General features: G+C 39.2%; 1 long non-coding RNA gene across 4 annotated transcripts; it reads left to right on the top strand.

Annotated features, from left to right (window-relative positions):
- The first annotated feature begins 6,739 nt into the window (after positions 1 to 6,739).
- Positions 6,740 to 11,547, top strand: LOC147621479 (uncharacterized). 4 transcript variants are annotated; one of them, XR_015269838.1, is made up of 6 exons: positions 6,740 to 7,101; positions 7,966 to 8,750; positions 9,053 to 9,859; positions 9,950 to 10,076; positions 10,169 to 10,664; positions 10,754 to 11,547. It is a non-coding gene; the product is annotated as an uncharacterized LOC147621479 (long non-coding RNA). The 4 variants fall into 4 exon arrangements; XR_015269839.1 differs by lacking the exon at positions 10,754 to 11,547 and having other exon boundaries at positions 6,743 to 7,101; positions 10,169 to 10,378; positions 10,550 to 10,725; XR_015269837.1 differs by lacking the exon at positions 10,754 to 11,547 and having other exon boundaries at positions 6,744 to 7,101; positions 10,169 to 10,725.
- Positions 11,548 to 15,902: the final 4,355 nt, after the last annotated feature.

The following is a 15,902-nucleotide window of genomic DNA, read 5'->3' as shown; positions in this document are numbered from 1 at the left end:
AAAAAAACATGTAGGATGGCATGACACATGGTGCCATGTGGCATCATGGGCATGCGTTGCAACATGGCACATGTAACCATTTTTTTTCAAGATTATTTTTTAATGATGTGGCACCCAATGTCATGTGGCATCACAAGCATACATTGCCATGTGGCACACACAACCCTTTTTTGAAGTTTGTTTAGATGACATGGCACCAAATGCCACATGGAACTGTGGGCCTACATTAATAACTTAGCATAACACAAGGCAAAAGAATTAGAATAACATCACCATCAAAAGTAAAGGATAGAGAATACCACACAGTAAACCAGATTGAGTGCAATCTCCCCCCTCAAGTGTGTAGCTCCATTTCCATGACTTGAGTATTTAGAGAATTTTATTCATAAAAATAGCCCAAGGAGCTAAGAATAGATGAGCATACAAATTGGGCTTGCTTTTCCCACTTTTGGGGTATTGCTTTACATATTTTTAATCATATCAAAATCCATATTGTTTGTACATATAAAAACCTTTGCCCAAATGTAATTGCTATTGAGCCTTGTTACATAAAATAACTTTGTGCACATTTGCACATATATTAATCTTGTGCTCACTTGCACATTCCATTAAGCTGAATCTTGTACAAATTAAATTAAACATATTTTTGTATGATTATTAATTCATCAAAAATATGATAAAATATATACCTATAACAATCCTCCCATTTGAGGAAGCAATTGTTCTCAATTGTGTAAGAAAAATGTCGAGAGAACAAGATTATTGATGTCATAACTTGTAAAGTAAACTCAGAGGTCCTGAACATGGCTCAGAGGCACAAAGGCATGGCTCAGAGGTTCTTATGGACATGGAATACCATCGTCACACTGATTATCAAATAAAAAATAACATGTACAAAAAGTCTAATACATGATTCACAAAAGAAAAATGATCATCATCTTCACACTACCGCTCAATCCACCAGCCATACGACACCTCAATCGGTACCCTCGCACTTCTCGTTCCTATACTCAGATGTTATCCATATTAGTTAAATAATTAATTGAACACATCAATTAATCCCAACATCATCTTGAGATATAGCAACCCATAAATATTCAAATAACATCCACACACATATTTGCCAGGCGTAAGTACCCCTAGAATCACCCCTCCATACGAACCAATTGAAACAAACAGTGGAGGCCCAAAAGTATGCCATATACAAGCGTCCCCAATATACAGTTGCAAGTGTCAACTAGTTCTGTTACGAGATACATTGTTAAAAGGACACAAATATTCAAGCATATGTGCAAATATTAAAAATTATGAAAAATGGAGAATCAATTTTCTACGGGCATAAAGATAATAAAATACCAACTTCCCAAATATAAAGTTTTAATATAACAAGAGAAATGAATACAAGAAATTTGAACAAATTTACATTCTTCTAATGATGCGGGTATGGTCAGGTATTAGTATCTTCTCAGGGGGTAATGTGGCCCATAAAAGTGGTTGAATCGAAGGTTTCCGAGCCATTTTTACCAATGTTGATTTCAAACCAAAGTTGTCGAACTTTACAAGACAAGAAAAACTCGTAGCAAATTTTAGGTAAGTGTCTTTTAAATACCTTCATAACATTTAATCAAAAAGGAGATTTAAACGATAAGCATGTTTTTTATCTACCTCTATTTATATGCTATGCTTTGCTGTTTAATAGTGAGAAGGCATTGAAAAATTAAAATACAACATATGAACTGTCAGTATAATTAAATTAGGGATGAGGTGAGTTGAAGGATTTTAAGGTTAACCGTATAAACGTTTGCGAGAGAAATAAGATGGATAGTTTGATGTAGGCTTTACTATAAGTTTTTATCAAAGCCTTAGTAAGCTTTGAATAAAACTTAATTGGCTAAAGCCGTCAAAGGCCGTCTGACAGCCAGCAAATCACGCGCAGCGTGAAGGAAGAAGGAGGAGAAGCTTATTAAAGCTTTATTATTAAAAAGTTTAGCAAATCTTCTGATTGAATAACCGACGCAGCTCAACCCCCTCCTTCTTCCTACATTCACACAGCGCCGCCGTGCTACGTCCGCCGTCCGGGGAGAGGAGATCAGAAATTCAAAAAAAAGATAATATTTGAAAGCTAGAACCCTCCCAGACCGTCCATTTTAGAAATCATGTCCTAGTAGCCACTGTCCAGAATTCTGAAATTAGGAGAATGCTTCTCATGCCTTGATCATCACATCCATAAACAAGGATCTCCAAACCATATTCAAATTCTCAAAACCACTTTCCAGAAACTATGGTTTCTCTTCCACATTAGTGGTTTTGGAAGAAGGGGTGACATTAATTTCTAGCCTTTGATTCTAATCTCCATCCAAGGGTCTATATACAAGTCCCATAATCATTCAAATCTTTGGCCCAAAGGTCTTCTAAGCTTTCTCCCCTTTACCTTTTGGTTTCTTGTGAGCTTGACTTTCTTCAAGAATGTACACCCATACTCTCTGAGTGGAAGAATGTACACACATACTCTCAGACCACTCATCTCACAGGACCCTTTTGTTCTTCTTGAAGAATTATTAAAAATCTCACAAATTACATAATTGAAACAAAGACTTGAATTGAAATTGATAATTAAATAACTTAGTAGAACACAAGGCAAAAGAATTAGAATAACATCACCATCAAAAGTAAAGTATAGAGAATACCACATTGAGTGCAATCTCCCCCCTCAAGTGTGTAGCTCTACTTCCACGACTTGAGTATTTAGAGAATTTTATTCATAAAAATAGCCCAAGGAGCTAAGAATAGATGAGCATACAAATTGGGCTTGATTTTTCCACATTTGGGGTATTGCTTTACATATTTTAATCATATCAAAATCCCTATGGTTTGTACATATAAAAACCTTTTCTCAAATGTAATTGCTATATTGAGCCTTGTTACACAAAATAACATTGTGTACATTTGCACATATATTAATCTTGTGCTCACTTGCACATTCCATTAAGCTGAATCTTGCACAAATTAAATGAAACATATTTTTGTACGATTATTAATTCATAAAAAATATGATAAAATATATACTTGTAACATTTCCACTCCATCTTTGGTCTAGCATTTGATGGTGTTGGTTGTTGCAGAGAGGCTTGTGGTGTGGATTTTCTTAACTTCAAAACCCAAATTTAGGGGTTTCCCTTTTTGTAGAAGCCTTGTTATTGGGACCTAATGATGGAATGGGGCTCAAATGGTGTTTGAGACTGTGGCATGACTCTCTTTAACTTTGGAGATTGGGATGCAGTTTACAAGATTTTTGGGACCCAAACATAAGGGTTATGTAGAAGCCTTGAGCTTATAGCATCTTAACGATGGGGATCCCAATGGGACTTGGTGTTTGGCATGGAGGAAAACCTTTCTCCGAGCAATATTTTTGAGTGAACCAAAAAATCAGGCCTGCCAAACAAACCCCAAAAATCAAGCAAATATTTGATCATTCCAAACATGTTAACACTAACATAACAGTAGTGTCAGCATATAAGTTACTGTTTTTACTTAGAGATACACTTTAAAATATATGACATAACTAGAGAAAAAAGGAAATCTTTGAATTCTAAGCTCCCAAAAAATATTTCCACCCGGCTTATGATAAAAGGAGAAAAAAACCACCAAATTTGCAACTAAACATGAGATAGAAATGCATGTTTGAAGCACAAATCCATTGTGTATAAGCTCTTCTATCTCATGTTGTTGCATACATGTCCCTTCATCAATCGGCCAAACCCCCAGGTGCAAGTACAGGCGTACCAATCACATGGCTATCATCAACATCCCATGAGTGAGTCAGAGCCGAGTTACAAAATGGGGCGACCAAAAAAGCAAGGAGTAGGCACCCCGTCATTTTTATCTCCATCTCCCTCACTAATGTAACTGCCACATCTTGCATTCTGGCACGACAAACGCCCAAAACAAGTCATTTTCCTCCCCGCCTATGTCCTTCAAATGGTCCATACAATTTTGGGCAATTTTTGTTTCAATATATTCATCTATTTTCCCTCCATGCACACCTTTGGATGTCCCTTGTTGATTGTTCATTGTAGCAGTCACATATTCAAGCATGTGGCTGTCATCCTCCAAGATCACATTCGGCACTTGAGCTCGCCTATTTTTGCAAACTACCAATCACATGGCTATCATCAACGTCCCATGAGTGAGTCAGAGCCGAGTTACAAAACCAAACAAAACCCTCCACAATACCACCAAGGTATTTTTGGGGCGACCCCAAAAGCAAGGAGTAGGCACCCCGTCATTTTTATCTCCATCTCCCTCACTAATGTAACTGCCACATCTTGCATTCTGGCACGACAAACGCCCAAAACAAGTCATTTTCCTCCCCGCCTATGTCCTTCAAATGGTCCATACAATTTTGGGCAATTTTTGTTTCAATATATTCATCTATTTTCCCTCCATGCACACCTTTGTGGATGTCCCTTGTTGATTGTTCATTGTAGCAGTCACATATTCATTGTAGCAGTCACATATTCAAGCCTGTGGCTATCATCCTCCAAGATCACATTCGGATCCACTTGAGCCGGCCTATTTTTGCAAACACTACGTTGATCCCATTTCCCACGGTTCATTTCAAGAGAGTCTATTCCCACTTCTTGCATTGATGAATGTGTCACATACACTAGTCTTTTGCATGAGGATGATCCCTTACCCCAACTATAAAATCTATCTGCCATGTCTTGCAACCCTAGTCCACTTCTCACGTGTATACCTTTAAGTACGCCTTGTATTTAACACTTTGAAGAACTGCCACCATCGCCATGTTTGCACGAGTGGCCTATAACCAACACTTGCATGTTTAGACTCTCACACGTCTGTTACGGGCACAAAAACACCAATCTCATCCTGAGTCACAAACCAAACCCCCAACAACGGAAATCCCTGACATCCCACCAAGCCAACCATGTTTCCAACGTAGGGATCTCTCCTTGAACAGCATGCCCTGACCGCGCCAAAATTTTTTATTTCATTTTTGCAATTATTAGCCACTATTTAAGTAGGTGCATTTCTCCATTTTTAGGACAAAGACTTGTGGTCCTCATGGAAAGGGCGATGTGTATATTTTTGTTTATGATGCCCCATACTCTTCTCCCACTGAAAAGCACAAGTCCTTTCCTTCTCATGCACCTTTCTTTTGGCCCCACCAAAAGTAAACCGTATGCACAACAAGCCAATTTATGTTTGCCTTGTCTGCCATGAATCCTCAAAATTTTGGTTTACCAAAAACCATTGTCCTAAACAACATTGTTGGGCATCTTCCAAAATTCAATTTGTGCGTATCTGTCCTCAACTTTGAACTCACATGTAGCTATATGCAAAAGCTCTCAGACGTAAGGGGGGTCATACACATGAGCAGACATAGTAGGCTATTCAGAGACTCTATGGACATGGTCAAAGTAAACCCACACGTCCTACAAATTTTCTCCTCGTCTCATTCTATTGACCAAATCGAGGCCACTTCCAAGGTTTTTAGTAGACATTTTAAAAACATGCGGTTGATGTTACTCACTCAACTACCCTAGGAAAAGCACACTATGGATGAAAGGATACCTACATCGATTCTTGAGATTGAGAACCACTTCAAGACCTTTTGCAGTAATGCTTTTTCAACTTTTAACATACTCCAAACTTCTTCTATCCTCCTTTTATTTGACAGTGGAGTGATGCACTCAAGAAGATCTACATACTTTTTCTCACCAATTTTTGCATGGGCTGAGTTTTTACTGCCCATCATCATATTGAAAATGACATCCTGACTTATCGATGTTTCCAATTGCTTTGTAGTAGTGAATGGATTAATTGACGCCCAAGACAATACCTTGTCTTGAATTTTCTATTCAATACTTCTACCCATTCCCTCTGCACATGGGTGGTTACCCAAATGAATAGCACATCTTGTACTATTGGCATGGTCCATAGGAAGACAATAATAAATAATTACCGAGCATGTGGGGATGCATTTAGGCATCTTACCACAGTGTTTGCATGCAATATTACCAAATTCTTGATCAACTAATCCAATTGGACAACTCCATTTCAATCTAGCTTTCGCAATGTTTCATTCTAATAACTCATCCTAGAGTAGTAAGGATAATCAATATTAATACAATGCAAATGGCTAGAGCATATACTCAAGCACACAACACCATCAAAATAGGCACAAGTCCATGTGATGTATTCTCTCCAATAGTGACCATCATTCTTTTGTTCCATCCCAAACATTGAAGCCTTTGATTTACAAGGAGGTAACTCAAAGCAATGTACCCATCATAAGTGTTTGGCAATTCCTCTACTTTTTTGATATCTGCAACACTGCGCAAAGCAATAAGCAAACTAGTATTCAAGGACGTTGATCTTATCATATGGAAAACATTGGTGATGAGATTATCCTCAACAATGTTTATATGATCTGGTATGCTTATATAAACCTTGTAGAATTGGTGGAGTTATTCATCCAACAGGAAACCTTCATCACTAGATGAAAGAATCATAGGCTCCATTTTTACTTGCTCATGACTCAGAGAGAGTGGTTTAAGGGTCAATGGCACTCCTTCCAAATCAAAATATTCCTTAAGAGTGGCAAGTTTGATCTCGACACTTCTACCTTAAAAAACCAAAGAAAGTTTTTGTCTTGGGCCAGGCCTAAAGATAGTCACGTTTCTATTCATGCTTCCTTCAGTATGGAGAGGTCGAAGCAAAAACGTAACACTAAGACATCGATCCCCCTCTTCCTCTTATCTCCCTTCTTGTGTCTCTCACTAGGCCGAAAATTTGAAGGGAATACCTATTTTTTTTTTTTGAAGGTCGTTGCTATAACTTACTAGTATATTGGAAGATTTCCAAAAACCGCTGCTTTCTTTTGGGAGGGTAATCGAGTTTTCACGCTTTTATCTCTCGCGCTTCAGTCTCTCCGTTCCCTCTTCCTTTGCTCAGAACCAAGAAGGCCCCTCTCATCTCTACAAAGATGCCGCTCATCAAAGGTGCCTCTCATCTCTGCATGATCTCAGAGGATGCAACCAACCTCATCCATGAACCATAGGCAGAGGCCCCCACAAGGTAGGCTTTCACCCTCATCATCTCTGTGCACACTGATCTTTATTAAAAAAAAAAATCTACCCTCCAGGAGGGTGCGATGGTGCACCCTCCTTAGAGGGTAGTTTTTTTTAATGCTATTTGATGGACAAATATTTCTGTGTGTTCCTCTATGTCTATGTCTATGGTCTATTTCCTTGATTGTCTATGTCAATGTTCCCTCAAATGCATTGCAAAAGATTTAAAAAAAAAACTACCCTTCAGGAGGGTGCACTGGCGCACCCTCTCAACCCTCTCCCTTGAGATAAACCATCATCACCATATTCCTTCTGCTATGTACCATCTCCCTCATCTCTGTGTGCACTGAAATTTAAAAAAAAAAAACCCTCCGGGAGGGTGCGCCGATGCACCCTCCTCAAGGGTTTTTAAATGCTGTTCTTAGTATGTATGGTTCCCTGAAATGCATTGCACACGAGTCATGCCCTTGTGGGAGAGAGGGTAAGAGCATCCCTCATGGCTCATGAGCATAAGGCATGCTCTTTCCCTCTTCATCATGAGGGCATAGCATGGCTCATGAGCCATGCTATGCCCTCATGATGAAGAGGGAAAGAGCATGCCTTATGCTCTACTGTTAAAAAAAAAACCCTCCAGGGTTTTAAAAAAAAAAAAATCAGAGCATGAGGACATGGCTCATGATGCAACTTGTTGGAGGGTGATGTTATCCATCAAGTTGTTTATATTGTGAGATTGTGTGTGCCTTTTAAGGCCTTTAGAGTTGACTTCTGTTGCTATTTTTTGGAATGACATAAATTTGAAATTATGTTGCAAATGCAAAGGAGACTATGGTGAATGTTTTTAAAGTGGCTAAGCCTTGCTATTTGTTTGCAGTCCTGCTTCTAGGGGAGAGGTGGTAAGCGTGGAAAAAGAGGGAGGGGATCAAGGGTTGTGGAAACTATGGAACATGACTCTTCACCCTCTTAACAACATCGACTAGATTAGTAGATTCCTTGAGACTAAATTGCAATAATAGAAGGAATTGGGTGATGAGGTAGACAGCCAAATATTCGACTCTGACGTGACAGGTACTATGCATGAGATTGATGAAGAGCGAGCTCAAAGTGAAGCTTGTATGTAGATTGCCCCCTATGTATGAGGGAGAACAGAGATGAGAACACCATATATATGGATCAAGGTGAGGATATAATGTAGAGAATCATAATATATAGTTGCTATGAATGTCCTATGATTCCTCTTTGCAAATTAATTCCCTAGTATGCAAAAATACGGGGATTAAGGGATGACATCTCAGGATTGAAGACTGCTTTGGTAAAGAGGGATATGTGCCCGAGAAGGGGCCTTCATTGTATCTATGTGGACCTGTGATAAAGAAAGCACTACGGTGAATGAAGAGATAATGGCACAATGGGATCCCATTTAGGTGGACATCAACAAAGAGTTTGAGGCAGAGATTTAAAGAAGCCCAGATCTCCACATGCTCCTTGATCGTATGTTTTTGTGGGAGGGTAATCATCACACAGTGGCATGGAATGTAGCCAGCAAAAATAAAGATTCTCGAACACAAGTGCAAAGCATCACTATGTTTTATGTACCATCATTGACCCGACAAGGGTTAGTGAAATTTCCCTACTATTGAGCTTACAGTGGATGAACTAGTAAGTGTGTTTATGGTTTTTCTTCGTTTAGTATTTTTAGTTCTCAGTGTTCAATTATTTGGTGCTTTCTATTTCTAAGTTATTTTGGGGATTTCATGTACAAACAAACAAGACTATGACAAATACTTTTTCAGATTTCTATAGCTGTGGTTTTGTCTTTCCTTTATTAAGTGTTTTCTAGTTCTCAATGGTCAAGTTTTTAGTGCATTATATTTCCAAGTTATTTTAAGAATTTCATGCACAAACGAACAAGACTATGGCAAATTTTTAATTGTTTTTCACTTGTTTGTTGCTTTTGGGAGTTTGAATACACATACTCTTGTAAGCACTACACTATGCAATGAGATAGTGAATTGTGCCAACATAAGTGCGCCTATCACGATGATTACATGAAAGATCTTTCAGAGAAGGACAGAAGGCTAATTGTGCAAATTAGAAAGAAGTACACGAAGGGTACGGAGCCACGGTACCCTCTGTCGTGTGCATCATAGATGCCATGGATATTTTCAGGGCTAAATCCAGAAGAGGCAGCCAGATAAAGAGTAGAACCAGGATGATAGAGCACAGAGCACTGTTGGCAGTGTAGACTGGAGCTGAAGGTCAGATGGCTGTCGGCTGCTCATGGACATGGTCGGCTGAACCAGAAAATAGGGGCAGCAGCAGGCGCAAGGAGGAGGACTAGTTGGTGCGCATCACGAACAAGGAGCATTTGGCTGTGTTAAAAGGAGCATTAAATGTATTTTGGACTGGCCGACCAGCAGTCGGCCAGTCTACCAAGTGTCCAAGGGACCTATAAAAGGCACCAAGTGCTCATAGATTTAGGTTTCACTCCCTCTAGGGATTTGAGTCATTAGGGGTCCCATAGGGGACTGTTTTGATGTATTCCACCTTTTTCAAGAAGGCAGCCTAGGGCTGCAGACAAGTACCTTTTTGTACTATAGCAATATACTGAATTTCCAGCACTTCTCTCTCTCTCTCTACTCTCTCTCTATATCTGCGTTTTGCATCAGATGGTTTCCAAGAGTTGTTTAGGGCTGCAAGAAGACTCCCAGAGCTTCCGCATGTTACACCCTCTTACATGGAGATACTTGGGAAAGCTTGTGTACAATGTGAGTTTCTTTATTCTTTCTTTGTTGATAGTAGTGGAGTCCTTATTTCATTGAAAGGATTCTTATGCTTTTCACTTTACGATTTGCAAGGTGTAAATCACTCAGACACTCAACAAGAACCTAGAGAAGGCCCATTTGACTTTGTCAAAGGAGGATCTCTGAGTCGTAGAAGGAGACCGCCGATTTGGCTACCAAATACGGAGATAGAATTGGAAAGGTTGGGTAAATGGATTGTGGTTTCTTACTTTTTGGTCATGTTGATGTTTTTTGATGTTTGCATGTGACGATGTTCGTTATTATGTGTTTTAGATCCTCAACATCGGGATGAGAAACATCTAGTATTCATGACGATTCATGAGCACATGTGACGATCTGCACCACATGGTTGGGAGTAGACTAGGAAGGCAAAGTATGTGTCTTGGGCGGCTGACTTTGTGTTTTTGGATCTCCCATTTGGAGGTGTGCTACACGGTGTCACCCTAGGCCTCGATGGGATTCTATCTTCAAGGAGCATTTGTGGTATGGAGTTTCTTTGCCAACATCATTGACACTCTCAGATTCAGGCTGGTTGCTAGTTATGGCATCCATGGGAGGTCATCCAAAACTAAAGCAAGCCTCTTTGGAGTTTCTAACAATTTCTCTTCTTGCAATGTACTGTGTTTATGGTGATTTTGACATGTTTGGCATAAGACACAATTGGTTGGGTGGATTATCATCTTGTCTCAGATTGGAGATCCACCAGTGGATTATTGTCTTGCATCATTCCCCCTTTGGTTTCTTTAATAGTGGGGGCTCTAGGATCAAGGTATTGTTGTCAAGCTTTTTGTTGGGTATTGATGCTATTAGATAGGGAAAAATCTAAAGTCTACCATGCTTGTTGTTTCGTTATCACAGTCTCTACATCTATGTTCTTTATGGTCCAAAGACGCAGGATGGTGCCTCCTATATTTTACTTGGAGAGTGCACTTCTGTTGGAGGCTCTCCATATGCGCCCTACAGATTTGGTATCTTACCACCACTTTCTAGAGGTTTCACATACTAGGTCACCTACAGGGGATGAGATTCACGGTGGTATGGAGCATAGGCAAACATTCATGGCTTGCTTTGTGCAGTTGTGTTCTAGGGATGGAATTTTCCTTGAGTTAGGGTGCGTCACTGCCTCTATTCTCAAGGAATGTATGAGGCAGGATGCATATGTGCATCACTAGACAATGGGGATGAGAGTCTGTTGTCCTTGTACATATGCAGCCCTTGCCTCTAGCTAGGAAATAGGGAAGATAGGGAGAGACCATTTCTTCATAGGCTATCAACGATGAGATTGATACACATGCGGGAGAGAATCCAGATGAGTCAGCATCCACACCTTCTATTCTATATCTTACATTGTTAACTATACATTTGGGTTGTTTTTTTCTTTTGCAAGGCACTACTATGATTTTGTTTTGTATTTGGCAATGGTTTGTTTTGTTTATGGGGATGGTCTAACACTACTTTAATTATGGTTTTGGTGGTGTTGTAAATGTCTTATTAATAAGGATAATATGTTTTTCATTGGAGTTTATGTAGTGATGGAGAGACAATCCTATGTTGAATTTTTATTGATAGACTGCATAAGTGTGGTTGTGGGAGGTGTGGATTAGGAAGTGCATGTATGATTGTTGGGCCTCAAAAGTTGTTGTTATTTTTATTTTTTGGTTCCATGCAAGTAGGTTGCTCCGTGTATGTTGAAGCAATGGCAAGAACAATGGATAGAGACCCATGATTTGATGTGGGACACAAAGACTAGCTTCGCGCTAGAAACTTGTTTATAGATGATGAATGTGACCTTGTATGACTTATTGTAGGTTTTCTAGTTTGTTGTGGACTCTGTCAAGTAATTTTTTTGGTTATTCACAATCTTGAGATACCTTTTTTAGTGTGGCTCATATTCTTGTGAATCACTTTTAGGATAGTGATGTCCTTTTTATTTAATATGTATTGATGTTAATGATGAGGCTCTATGTGTTCATGTGTCCATGGTGATGATGATGTCTATGTGTGTATGGATGCCCTTTGTGTATGATATGTGTCCTTGAATGGGCATTAAACTTAGTGTTCTTGTTTAAAAATCCAACAAAAGTATTGGTACTAGCACTTGTTTTGTTTTAAGCTAGGACTCTTACAACATGGTAAGTGCCTTCTTTTAAGGATGTCATTTGCCAAGCACCGCTTGGTTTTGCGGTTTGCTTGTTGAAAGTTGCTCGAAGTCTAGTAAAACTCTATTGCATGGGGTTCTTGCTTGGAAAATCTTCGCTTTTGATCTGTGTTTAGGCATCATGGGGCTCTTGCTTGGAAAATCTTTGCTTTTTATCTTTGCTTAGGCATCATACTTTCCTTGGGTACTATCTAGGATACTCTTGGGTAGTGACCTCCTTAAAGGGTTATTAAGGTTGAGGTTTGGGAGGTGTGACTGATGCATTGAGGTGAGAGGATTGTTGAGCGATAGGGGTTACATGAGATGATGGCTTATAAATGCAGGAGAAAGAGGCTTGGATGTTCATCGGTACAGGGTTCCCTCATCCATGAGGGATATTCCATGGGGAAGCTTGAGTGTTGCGGTTCTTTTTTGCCACAACTAACTACACAATCCATCCCCTCCCAATGCTCTCCTTCATTTTGTACGCTATCAAAGTCATATAAAACTTACAAGGTGCAGGTTTAGTTGCAATAAAAAACTCAACTTCAAAACAATTGAACATAGATTATAAATTATTTATTGTAGTAACGGTGCTATGGATGGATGATGCTTTGTTTCATTTTGTACTTATTGAGGTCATATAAAAATAACAAGATACATGTTTAGTTCCAATATAAAATTTAACTTCAAAACAACTTATGGTCATGGATTAGAAATTATTTAGTGTGGTAATGGTTGTTGTGGATGGTGAGAGGGGTGGGTGACCTAAAGAGGTCTACACCTCCCCAAGATAACCTAATGTGGCTTAGCTCCACCAATCTCAACCAAGGAAGGCCATGTAGCTAGTTGTAGCTCAAGAAAAGCGGGTTGCACCATTGGTTCTATTTCAACTGCATCATTAAGCACAAACAAGGATGTGATTTCGACACTTTACTTATCCTAAGATTCTGTGGAAGAGTGTCTACACCAAAACATGAATCCAATCCTCAAATTTGGCAAGCTCAAGGAGGGGCTGATATTCTTGGTCCTCATCTTCACTGTCCAACATCTTATTACAAGCTCTATAGGTATCAATTAACATGGCCCAAGTGGTTACAATACGAGGAGGGGATCATATTGTTGGTCCTCATCTTCACCATTCAACATCTTATTATAAGCTCCATAGGTATCAATTGACAAGCTCGAGGAGAGGCTCATATTCTTGGTCCTCATCTTCACCATCCAACATCTTATTACAAGCTCTATAGGTATCAATTAGCATGGCCCAAGTGGTTACGATACGCATTGGCAAGAATGTGTCTTGACCCATGAGACAATCTTTCTTGTTTTGAAGTTTATTTTTCAAAACTAGGTTACCTTTGCATGTATAAATGTGATTGGTTTCCCAATCATGAACCAACTTTGCATCTCATGTAAGGCCTTTTGAGGATCATGGTGTATGACCCTCTTCTTTAAAAATCCATCATCATGAATGCGTTATGGAATATTAGCCTAAAGGTCCTAATATTTGTATCCAAAAACATTCTCAAATGTTTAGCTATGTTCCTATCAGCAAACTTGACCATGAGGTTTGTTCCTAGAGTGGTGGGCTTCCCTAGTCCTCCCAACAATCCTTGGTGATTATGTTAACACTAGCACCATCATCCAAGATTGCAAAGACCGTCATTCCTTTATAAATAACAAGTAACATGGCCTTCATTTTGTCTCTTTTGAAGTAGTGTATCAAATTGTTTATGGGCTTTGTCCTTTTGTCTTAGGTATGGAAGAAGAGTGCTCAGTGTGGCATCCTCTTCAGGTTTAGGAGTGTGGTCTCTTAAGTTCCCAGTCATTTAGTCGAATAAGTCTCTCCTAGATTGAGAATTTCCTTGTAAAAGAGAACTTATCTCAGGACTCAAAATTATGATTATAAGAATGTTGTGAGGCTTGCTATGTCCCTTGTATAATATTCATGCTCACTTGGCTCGTACTCACTCAGAGGTGGGCTTGGACCTACCACGTGTAGGGAATGTGCATTGACCCTTCTCTAGGAGGTAGTGGCTCTAATGGGATCTAAATGAAGTCATCACCTATCACATTTGCGAAGAAAACTTTTTGGTGACTATGATGACCCATTCACCTCTTCCACTTAGTCCTTTGTCATTTCATCTAGCAATGTGGAATCTAGTTGGATTGGTTCCAAAGGCTCCAAAATCGGCTTTTTTTTACAGCTTCTTAAGAATAATCACGTGTTTGGCTACAGCTTTGGCATGCTTTGGGATTCACTTTACTGGCTCTATGATTAAATCGAGAATGGGCCAAGGATACTCTAAGGTAGGATAAATGGTTCGTACTCAACCAAATGTTTAACTACTGTTAAAGTGAAGATCAAAGTAGCAACACGTACCTAGATGCAACAAAATCAATGAGAGGTAGATGGAAGCACACAACACTCAAAGTAGATTGATGAGAATGAGTGAAGTACAAGAAGTGGTTATATGATAAGGTCACTTACACACATTCATAGAGTGTGCATATACACTCAGGGTTAAAAACCTCCTAAAGAGAGAAGATGTGCCCCAGCCCATTATTAGCCTACATCGACACATCACTACCATGTAAATGGCCACAAATCCACCATGTGGGATCTTGTGACTAATCAATCTCCAAATGATAAATAATCCCAAAGCTTTACAAAAAGCTTCAAAGGAGAATCCCTTCAAGAACATATCCCACATTATTGTGTGCAAATACATAAGCTAGGCTAAACTCTCCTACAACAACAATGAGCCTCTCCCTCACATAATGATAATGTGTACTCAATGTGCTTTGTTAATGTACTCTGTACAAGCATAAAAAGAGAATGTGGAGGAGAGGGAGAGCTTGAGCAAGCAAATACACACACACGCACATACACACACACACACAAGAGAGAGCAAAAGACACAAGAGAGAGATGGATGGTTGAATTTTCTTCTATTTACTTCTCCTCTCTACAACCATAAACTAAAGTGATAAGAGAACATACTATAAGGTAAAGTACTCTCCTACTACTATAACATACAATGGTTGGTCCATATTGTGAACCCGACTATATGAGATAGCACTATAACTATGTCATACTCTAGTAATCTAAATATGGTTGTCACACAGCTTGTCATCCACTGGCGTTGGCATATCAACCATAATCTCACTAACCATGCGAGTGGTATAAGTGTGAAAGCTATCACCCAAGCAGGTCATCAATGTCCATAGCACTAGTTGAGCTCGATATCTTAACACTCTCCCTTGAGCTTAACTCCACATATACTACACTCTCTATAAGCTCTTAAACCTATGGAGATTTTGTGTGCCTAACGCCTTTGTGAAGATTTTAGCCACATGTTTCTCTATGATGATATATACTAGATCTACATCACCTTCTATCTTCTCTCTCACAAAGTGATAATGCACCTCGATGTGCTTTGTCATGGCATAGTATACTGGGTTACTAGCCAATTGTTTTCTACTCATGTTGTCATGATAAATGACAATGACTCTATCAATCGACTCATACATATCACCAAGTAGCTTCTGAAACTAAGCTACTATAGGTAGCATCCCCGTACTCCACCTTTATACTCAACAAGACCAGTGTCAGCTATTTCTCTTATCGCTCCAACTCATAGCATCACTCCCAAAAGAAAACATAAAGCCACTTGTAGATCTCCTATCTGTGACATTAATCAAAATATAGTTGATATGTTGTCCATTATTGGAGACATATCAACCATAATCTCACCAACTATCCCAGTGGTATAAGTGTAGAAGCTATCACCCAAGTGGATCATCAATGCTCATAATGCTTGTTGAGCTCAATATCTCAACGTTGGGTTTCTCATAAACAGCTAAT

Source organism: Cibotium barometz, chromosome 30, assembly GCF_041138505.1.
Source record: "Cibotium barometz isolate CiBa-2024 chromosome 30, ASM4113850v1, whole genome shotgun sequence".
In the NCBI taxonomy this organism is placed as follows: domain Eukaryota; kingdom Viridiplantae; phylum Streptophyta; class Polypodiopsida; order Cyatheales; family Cibotiaceae; genus Cibotium; species Cibotium barometz.
Note: the sequence above shows the minus strand (reverse complement) of the source record. Positions and strands in the feature narration are given on the sequence as shown.